This window comes from Dermacentor andersoni, chromosome 1 (assembly GCF_023375885.2).
Source record: "Dermacentor andersoni chromosome 1, qqDerAnde1_hic_scaffold, whole genome shotgun sequence".
NCBI classification, from domain to species: domain Eukaryota; kingdom Metazoa; phylum Arthropoda; class Arachnida; order Ixodida; family Ixodidae; genus Dermacentor; species Dermacentor andersoni.
This window is the reverse complement of record NC_092814.1, coordinates 56,620,727-56,630,096: the sequence shown is the minus strand read 5'-3', so window position 1 is coordinate 56,630,096 and position 9,370 is coordinate 56,620,727.

Genomic DNA, 9,370 nt, shown 5'->3' with positions numbered 1-9,370 from the left:
AGTAACCGAAATGAGGCCAAGACGGATTCATTCGAAAACACAATCTACAGGAGTCATGCGCAGGAGTGCTTATACACGGACTCACAGAAAAAATAAAAGACAGAGAGAGGCTGCAGTTTCGCCGGAAAGGCGAAGCAGTATTATTGACAGCGAAGTATTACACGAAGGAAGATTACACCACCGAGAGACGCCAGATTCTTGGTGGTGGGAGAGTACTCAGGCTGCAAAATTGAACTGTCTCCTTCTATGAGGTCTTGTAAATCCTCGCATAAGGCCGTCACTTCAGTGAAAATCTCTTCGAGGTCACACGAAGTTTATTCAAGTGCAAATATATATATATATATATATATATATATATATATATATATATATATATATATATATATATATAAATGAGCTTTCCGCCTATGGCTACATTCATCACACCCTACGCAGGCTCCAAAGACCCTTGCATAATACTGCGAGTGGGCTCGCTACCAACCAATTCAAAAGAAACACTTTACAAATACTTCAGAAAGCCAACAGAATTTCTTTGGGTAACTAGACACGCAGAAAGATCCGGAAATTAATAGACTGACTAATTCGCCTGAGAAAGGCTACGCCGGGCGCCGGATATGCCCGATCCAACCCACACTGCCTGTTAAAACCAGGACACATAATATTGAAGAGGCCAGACGATTGTTTTCAAAAATATGCACAACACTACAATGCAAATAGGGCACACTTATAAGACAGGCACACACCAACACCCTACTCACACCTGCTATAAGCTCCACCATATCTAGGCCTCGGCAGACTCACCATCTCAAAAATGTAAACACTGAATGCGGAGAACGCACCAACACAAAACACCATACTTTGGCACTGCTATATATATCCCACCCCGCCACTCCTCCCATCACAAGTCCAACTCTACCCAACGTCGGGTGACTGACTTAAGCCTCAAAGGCACAAGATCAAAGTTCAGAAGTAGAGTGGTGGAACTGTAGAAGTACGACTGGTAGAGTGGTAGTTGCAAGCGGTCGGCGTTTTTAAAGCCACCAGCGCCTGTGCAACGTCTGTGCCTTGGCGTGACGTGTGGAGCCTGTGCGGACGGTGCACGAGGGCTGTGAAAAAGTCGCGCAGAAATCAGGGCCCGTATTCAAAAAAAATTATTTACGATTGGACCATTCGTTCCAGCAGATTTCAGCGAGTCGTGATGTCGAGAGTATTATTATAGCAGAGGAGGGCGTCCAATACTAATCAGTACTTAAGGACAAAAATGTTTCGTGAATTCACAAGATGATCCTACGCTAGAGAGAGAGAGAATGAAGAGGAAAGGCAGGGAGGTTAACCAGATATGAGTCTCCGGTTTGCTACCCTACACTGGAGATGGGGGATAGGGGTTAGAAAGATGACAGAGAGGAAAACGAAAAAAAAATAATAATAAAAAGGGAACGCGCACACATGGAGACACACACACAAAAAGCGTTCCAGTTAAAGTCGTTCACACAGGCCGGTAGATCGCAAGAAGCGCAAAAGCGCTTGCACGGCCTTCTTCTGTGAAGGTAGGTCCTTTCGATGTTTTAGAATTCTTTTTTCGGATAGCGGTTGGTCGTCCAGTCGGTCAAGTTCGTGGCTAAGGCATGCCCTCTGTGGACTGTAATGCGGGCAGGCGCACAAAATATGGCCAATTGATTCTTCCTGGCCGCAGTGGTCACAGGTTGGTGTGTCGGTCATCCCTATGCGGAAGGCATAGGTTTTAGTAAAGGCAACGCCCAACCAAAGTCGATATAGAAGCGTGGCGTCTCTACGGCGAAGCTGTGATGGCGCTCGAAGACTTAAGGTTGGATCAAGTGAGTACAGTCGCGTATTTCTTAAATGTGGCTCATTCCATTGTGATGTGGTGCACTGCGGAGCAAGTAGGCGGAGCTTCCGTGCCGCGTCGGTTCTAGAAACAGGAATTGGGACGTGGCGCTCCTCAGTATGGGCTGAGCGGGCAGCGTGACCCGCCCGTTCATTGCCGATAATCCCGCAGTGACTTGGAAGCCACTGGAAGGTTATTTCATGGCCTGCATCACTTATATGGTGTAACGTCTCTGTAATTTGGAATATTAGTTGTTCGTGCGGTCCGCGTCGTAAAGGTGACAGTAGAGACTGCAGGGCCGCCTTCGAATCGCAGAATATTGTCCATTTCTGTGGCGGTTCATCACCAATGTGATGAAGGGCAGTAAAGAGCGCTGCGAGCTCTGCTGCCGTCGATGTTGTCGCGTGGGTCGTCTTAAATTTAATTGTTGTAGCTTTCGCTGGTATGACGATTGCCGCCGCGGAGCTGCTTGGAAGGACAGATCCATCAGTGTAAATATGCGTAGAGTCACGGTAGTTCTCGTACAAATATAGTAGCGTGAGCTGTCTAAGGGCTGGTGATGACAGATCAGCTTTTTTCGAGATACCAGGTATTGCGAGGTTGATTTTTGGCTGAGCGAGGCACCATGGAGGGATCGAAGGTCTCGCAGCCGGAGTGAAACACGCTGGCAATGATTCAACATATGCAGTTATCGTTTGGCTGAAAGATGTGTGTGGCCTGTCCGTTGGTAGAGAGGCTAAATGGTGACGAGGAGTCCTGGCTAGATGCCTTATATGGGTCCTGAGTACTTCAATTTCAATGTGGGTCTTGACAAGGTGGTCTCTAGCGATTGCTATCGTAGCCACTGTTGAAGCACTCTGAGGCAGGCCTAGACAGATCCGGAGCACTTGACCCTGAAGACTTTGTATTGTGCGTAGATTCGTTTTGCCTGTGTTGTTTATTGCTGGCAAGCTGTATCGCAGAAATCCTAGAAAGAGCACCCTGTACAGTTGTAACATGGCACTAGGCGACATTCCCCAGGTCTTGCCAGCGAAAAACTTGAACAGGTGGCAGATGCCTGTCAACCGTTTTTTCACGTATGATATGTGTGGGCTCCATGACAAGTCCCTGTCGATTATGACACCTAGAAACTTGTACGATCGGACCCGTCGTATTATTTGGCCATTTATCATTACACTGTAGTTTGCCATAGGTTTGCGCGTAAATGGCACTAGTGCGCATTTCTCGGAAGAAATTTCCAGGCCTCGATTACGGAGGTAGATAGCAGTTTGTGTGGCGGCTCTCTGAATTCTCGCTCGCAACTGTAGGCGTGTTACTGCAGATGTCCATATGCAGATGTCATCCGCGTACATTGATAGCCTGACTGTGGTTGGTACGTGCTCAAGGAGAGCAATTAGTGTTAGATTAAATAACACGGGGCTATGTACACCGCCCTGGGGGACGCCACGGTAGCTATAATGTAGAGAAGTATGGCCTTCCTCGGTGCTTACAAAGAAGGATCGCATGGATAGATAGCTCCGTATCCATTGAAACATCCGACCACCCACTCCTACCTCTGCGAGAGCAGAGAGGATGGCTTCATGCGTAACGTTGTCATACGCCCCTTTAACGTCGAGGAATAAGGATGCGCAGAGACGCTTACGGCATTTCTCATGTTGAATGTAGGTCACCAGGTCGACGACGTTATCGATCGATGACCGACCACGTCGGAAGCCCGCCATGGCATCTGGGTAGGTGTTGTGGTACTCCAAGTACCACTCCAGGCGTCCTAGGACCATCCTCTCCATTACTTTGCCCACACAGCTCGCCAAAGCGATCGGGCGATATGATGAGAGCTCCAACGGCGACTTGCCAGGCTTCAGTAGTGGAACAAGGCGACTTGTCTTCCAGGTTGTTGGTAGCGTGCCATTTCTCCAAGATTCATTGTACACCTCAAGAAGAACTCCTCTCGCTCGCTCCCCCAGGTGACACAGAGCTCGGTAGGAAATTCCGTCAGGTCCTGGCGCTGATGTGTGGCTACACAAAGCTAATGCTGCCTTAAGTTCGTGGATCGAGAATGGTAGATCCAACCGGTGATCACGTGGTGGCGGACAGCTGCTCGAAGGCGATGGAATGTTGGTAGCTGTGAGTTGGCCGGATAATCTGGCGCAGAAATCCTCTGCCACGTCAATCTCCGATCTCTTTTGAGAGAGGGCAAGCGCCTTGAATGGGAATCGCTGTACGGGAAGTGTCCGCAGTCCGCGCACCGTTCTCCATAATTGCGATAAAGGCTTGCGTGGATCTAGCGACTCACAGAAAGCAGCCCAACGTTGCGATTCGAGCTTGTCTAACCGGCGCTGTATCTTCTTTTGCGTGCGCCTGGCGGTCCGTAGATCGTCCATTGTTTTCGTACGTCGGTATCTTCGTTCAGCACGTCGTCGGATTGCTCGAAGTCGTTCTAGTTCCACATCAAAATCATTAAGTTTCGAGGAGCATGTTAGAGTAAGCATAGTGTCTTGCACCACGCTCTTGATTGCCTCTTCCAAGTCGAAAGATGGATTGGCGTCGCAGCGTTCTTCCATAATAGACTGAAATTTAGGCCAGTCCGCTTTTTGGATCGTATCCCGTATTTTGGAGGCGGTCAATCCTCTAATCTTGATGTACGTGGGGATATGGTCGCTTCCGTGCGTCTCTATGTCCGCAAACCACCCTGCACGTCTGACTAGGCTTCGTGAGACGAAAGCCAAGTCAAGACAGCTGCTGTACGTGGAACCACGTAAGAACGTAGGACTTCCATCATTCAGCAGCCAAAGTTCATTACTGGAGGCGAAAGATACCAGAGCTCTGCCTCTTGCGTTGATGATCGGACTTCCCCAGAGGGTATGATGGGCGTTGAAATCTCCAATGATGACCCAGGGATTGGAAGTTGAGGAATGGATGTCTCGTAGTCTTTTGTAATCAAATCGACTTGACGGAGATATGTAGGCGCCAACAAAAGTAAAGGCCAGATTCTTTTTCCTTACGTTTAGGCATATATATTGATTACTGTCATTAGGTGGTACAGGCTGATGAGTGTAGCTGAGGTCACGGCGAATAAACACCAAAACCTTACTGTTTTCATAAACAGCTGACGACATAAATGATTCATATCCAGAAAGCCTGATTTTGTTCCATAAGTTCGGCTCGCAAATGACGATAATGGGAAACATATTGGCGTACACGAAGCGACGGAAATCCGAAAGGCGCGCTCTGAGTCCGCGGGCATTCCACTGAAAAATAGCTGCTTGTCGGACCTCTTCCCTAAAAGACCGTGGCTGTGGATCCATGATCTACTCAAGGGTTGCAAGCACCGGACTCAGAGCGTCCAGTACTTGAAGCGCACTTCTGGCAGAAGGTGTGTGCATGTTGCTTAGCAGAACGCGAATGGCATTCATTAAAGGCCTGATAAGTGCTATCACTTGCTCATCCGTTTTCCGCGACTCGTCGGATACAGCACCTTGCTGTACTGGAGGCGGCTTCTTCTGCGGCTCTTCTGGCGGTCGTGTACGCGGAAGTGGCGGCCATTCCTTTGTGGAGAGAGATCTGGCAGTTTTCTCCCTTCCAACATCGGTGTTCGGAGTGCTGGAAACGTCCGCTGAGGATGATGCTTGACGAGGTGACTTTTCCTGAAAGCTTGATGTTTTCCGCCGTGAAGACCTTCGTCGGTGACGTCGTCTTCGCCGTACTTTCACAGCGGCCTCTTTGTGGGTAGAGTTGTCTCTCATCATTTGTTTAAGAATGGTGATCTCTTTCTTGATCTGGGGACAGTCTTTGGAAGAGGCGCAGTGATCAGCTTGACAGTTAGGACACTTCAACGTGGTTGCGCTGCAGTTGTCTTCTGAGTGGGGTTCGGCACATCGAGGGCACACGGCCGAATTTCTGCAAACACCCTTCACATGTCCAATCTTCTGACAATTGAAGCATTGCATTGGTCTTGGAATAAATGGTCGAACCTGGTGGCGAAAGTGGCCGACCTTCACGTAGGGTGGAAGGCAGTCGCCTTTGAAGGTTATCCTCACACAACGTGTGTTGCCGAGGCGACCAACATGCACAATCACGTTGTGTTCGCTTGCTGGTTTTATGAGAATTGGGAGGTCTGCATTAGATATTTCATTGTCAATGTCATAGATGACTCCTGTTATTGTGGCACCATTCGTTGTCATGATGGATCGGACTTTGATGTTTCCCAGCTGCGTTACATGTTGTAGTATGGTCAGTGCACTCGGGTTCATCACATCGATTGCCAGGATGTTTCGCCTAGTGTTTATCCTAACATCCTTGATCTCATTTGGCACGGTGTTTTCTAGATACACGGAGAGAGCTTGCCTGTTGAGGACGCGCAGGTTGTCGGTAGCGTTCTGTGGCACAAACAGGATGGAGTGAGGCCATCGCTGAGGAGCTGTTTTCACAGTGTTCGAGCTGGACGCCGAAGATGAGTTGATAATTCTTCGTTTGGCCTTGAGGTACTGGACAAGTCGAAAGCTGTCTTCCGAGGACTCGTCACCTGATGCGCAGTACAGCTCTGTGTCCTCGCTACCACTCGACGTATTTCCTCGCTTCCTCGAACCGATGTCCGCGGGTGAACGGGAACAGGGAGGATCCTCGGGGTGTTGTACATCCATCACCGCGATGGAGGGGGCGGTAGACCCCACAGGTGCAGTAAGAAGTCCAGAAAAACACAGAGACGGGCGAGATGTGTTCCGCAAGAGAAGCACTTCGTCTTCTTCCGGGCCATCCTACGCTAGAAATTTTCGTAGGACTATAGATGCTGGCCAATCATGATATTGGACATATTATCAGCTAGGGCAGTGAGCAAATCACAAACGGCGCTCCATTCATTTTGAATTCGGCAATTCACAGAGCTTTTCATTCGTAAGTGCCAACTATCCTAACTGGCAAAATGCCCAACATCACGATTGGCCGACATCTCCTCTTACGAAAATTCCTAGCGTAGGGACATATTGTGAATGAGGGCAGCTGCAGAAACACCTCTTTCGCGGGAAAACTCTCCGAAGCTATAAGAACGAGCATGCCGCGCACATCTCTGTATGAAACTGTACCTTGCTGAGATTTCAATTGCGATCCCTGCAGTCACACAATTTTGCCATTTTTTCCTCGTTTCTTTATTGTGTTCTAGGAAAAAGAGAGTATTTTTTAAAAGAAAATTGAAGATACGTACCTTAAAATAAAAACCACAACCATTATAAGTGTAATCTATATCATAGCAGAGGTATCATTAAACAACACGCACAAAAATTACAAGGATAACTATCGTGAACAAATCAAAACAAGAATGAATTCGCTATTACCCGGACCTTTCGGAAACGTGTTTACAACCTGTAGACTATTTCAAGCTGTGGAATCTCTCTTACGAGCACGTGGTTCGACATGTCCGGTGTCAAGGTTTAACCTTCGCCTTGCTACATAAGTCAAAGGTGGCGTGCGAAGCCTGCGGTGGCTTTGGCGAGCGCGCGCTAGCTTGTTGCGCTTTTGATTTGTTTCAGTCGGATCGCTGATAACCAGCTATCAGGTCCCGCCTGCTCGTTGGAGTAGGGCCCCACTTCCTGGCTAACCGCCAGCGTCATGCTTCGACCGCGCGCTGTAAAACGTGCCTGTGCAGTCGCATCACTGCGCATACTGTCGACTGATAACTTGAAGAACGCTGCGAGTCGTTTCTCTAGAACGGATCATCCTCGGATAATGTCGAGTTCAACTTTGCTATTCACGTATGCGAGGCAATGTTCGCAAAGAGAAAGCTGCAAATCTTGTATGCTGTGCTCCTTTTGTGCGCCTTTTTATGTCATTTGACAGAAAAGGCCAAATTGCATGAGCCACTGAAAAGAATAGCTGAAAAAGCTTGGAAAAGGACACTCGGCTTCTGCGCGTGGGGGCGTAGGTTCGAATCTCACTACCGCCAACGTATTTCCTTTCGCTTTTGTTATGTTTTTTATACGTTAATATCTTTATAGCGATTACTGAGGCGAAGTTAGAACGCAGGCGAGAGCTTGCAACCACAAGGAACGCGCACACAGACCTCCGAGAGGGAGGGTGACGTGCGTCGTGGCGATGCCCTTTCCCCTCACGCAACACCTGGCCCATCAGCACCGCTCAGCAGGTTCTTCTTTTCACCCACCCTGCCCCGTCGAGGCAGGCACGTGCATGGCGTCGCAGCCAGTGAGAATTTAGGTGCCATTTCGCTGCTACAGATGCCGGATTTTTCGCTCAATGGGCCAGTTGATGCTTTGGCATCAATATATGAATCCTATGGACGTGAGCGATTCTTGCTTCGGGCTGAGAGAAAAGTTGCGCCCCGCCTCCCGTCACAGTGCCCCCGGAAAGAGCAAAACAGCTGGTCCTGTCGTAGAATGCTGACAACGCGTTTGTTGAAAAGTTTGCTGGCCGTTCACACACTGCTAATGTATCACTAGCGCGCCTGTTACAAAAAAAAGGAAAGAATAGAAAAAAAAGGAAACGTACATCCTGAAGTGCTCTGCTCGAAGTTTTCTTGGGTTTGCTTTCCCTCAAATTATGACGTGTTGTGACCAGCTGATTCCGCAGGACGTTAATGAGAAAGAGCGTGAAGCAGATGCGACGTCATCGATTACACGGATGTCATGTTTACAGAAGTCCAAGCGACTTGTGACGTCAGCGTCGTCAACCGAACGAGGGGATGTTGCCCGTTCGCGGAAAAAAAAATGAATAGAGGTAGAGAAAGAGCCTTTTGACCAAGGCTTTCTCTATATGCAATTGGATGTTTGCTGCGCCCTACCTCAAATTTGTGTGGCGCAAGGGCGTAAGTATCAATACGTGCGTATTGCGAGCTTCGCGTAGGAACGAAGCGTGCCCTCTGTAAAGGCGACGCACGAGCCGCTGCCGCTGTTTGGCACCTCGCCGGTATCGTCCGCTCCTCATTAGAACCTTTTCGTTGCTTCCATGGGAAAGAGCTGAGTTTCGTCGGAATTCGTTACGCAACTGCGTACCCTGCCCTGCGAGTGGAAAAATATTCGTGCCGCATTGAAGGAAATGAGCGTGTTGTGAGCTGTTCAGAATCTGTTACACATTTATCACCCGTTGCGCAGCTGGTAATGAAGCGGTCACACCGACGAACCTCTGGGTCATGGACACGTCTCGTTGGCTTTCTCTTTCGCTTATCTTCCCTGTCAGCTTTGTCCAGTTGACTTAGTTTATTTTTGTGCATGTTTTCTTTCATCTCAAGATTTATTCACGCAGCTCATTTAAAGCATTTTTAGCTCGAGCAGTTGGGGTCAGTTGGTTCACGTAGGTAGAAGACTATTTCGACTGTGCTAGTGCGCTGGTGCTTCAGCGAACATCGAAGGACCCCGGATGCTTTTGAAACCATTTCAGTCAGGTCTTGCTTCTGTTTTCAGTCGAACTTCTCCCGCCCCCCACTTGACGTCATGCGTACGAAGTAGCCGCTTGTGGCTGCATGACCGTCTAGAAAAAAGGAATCGGCCTTTACAACACGTTTCGAAGGTAGAATGGTGC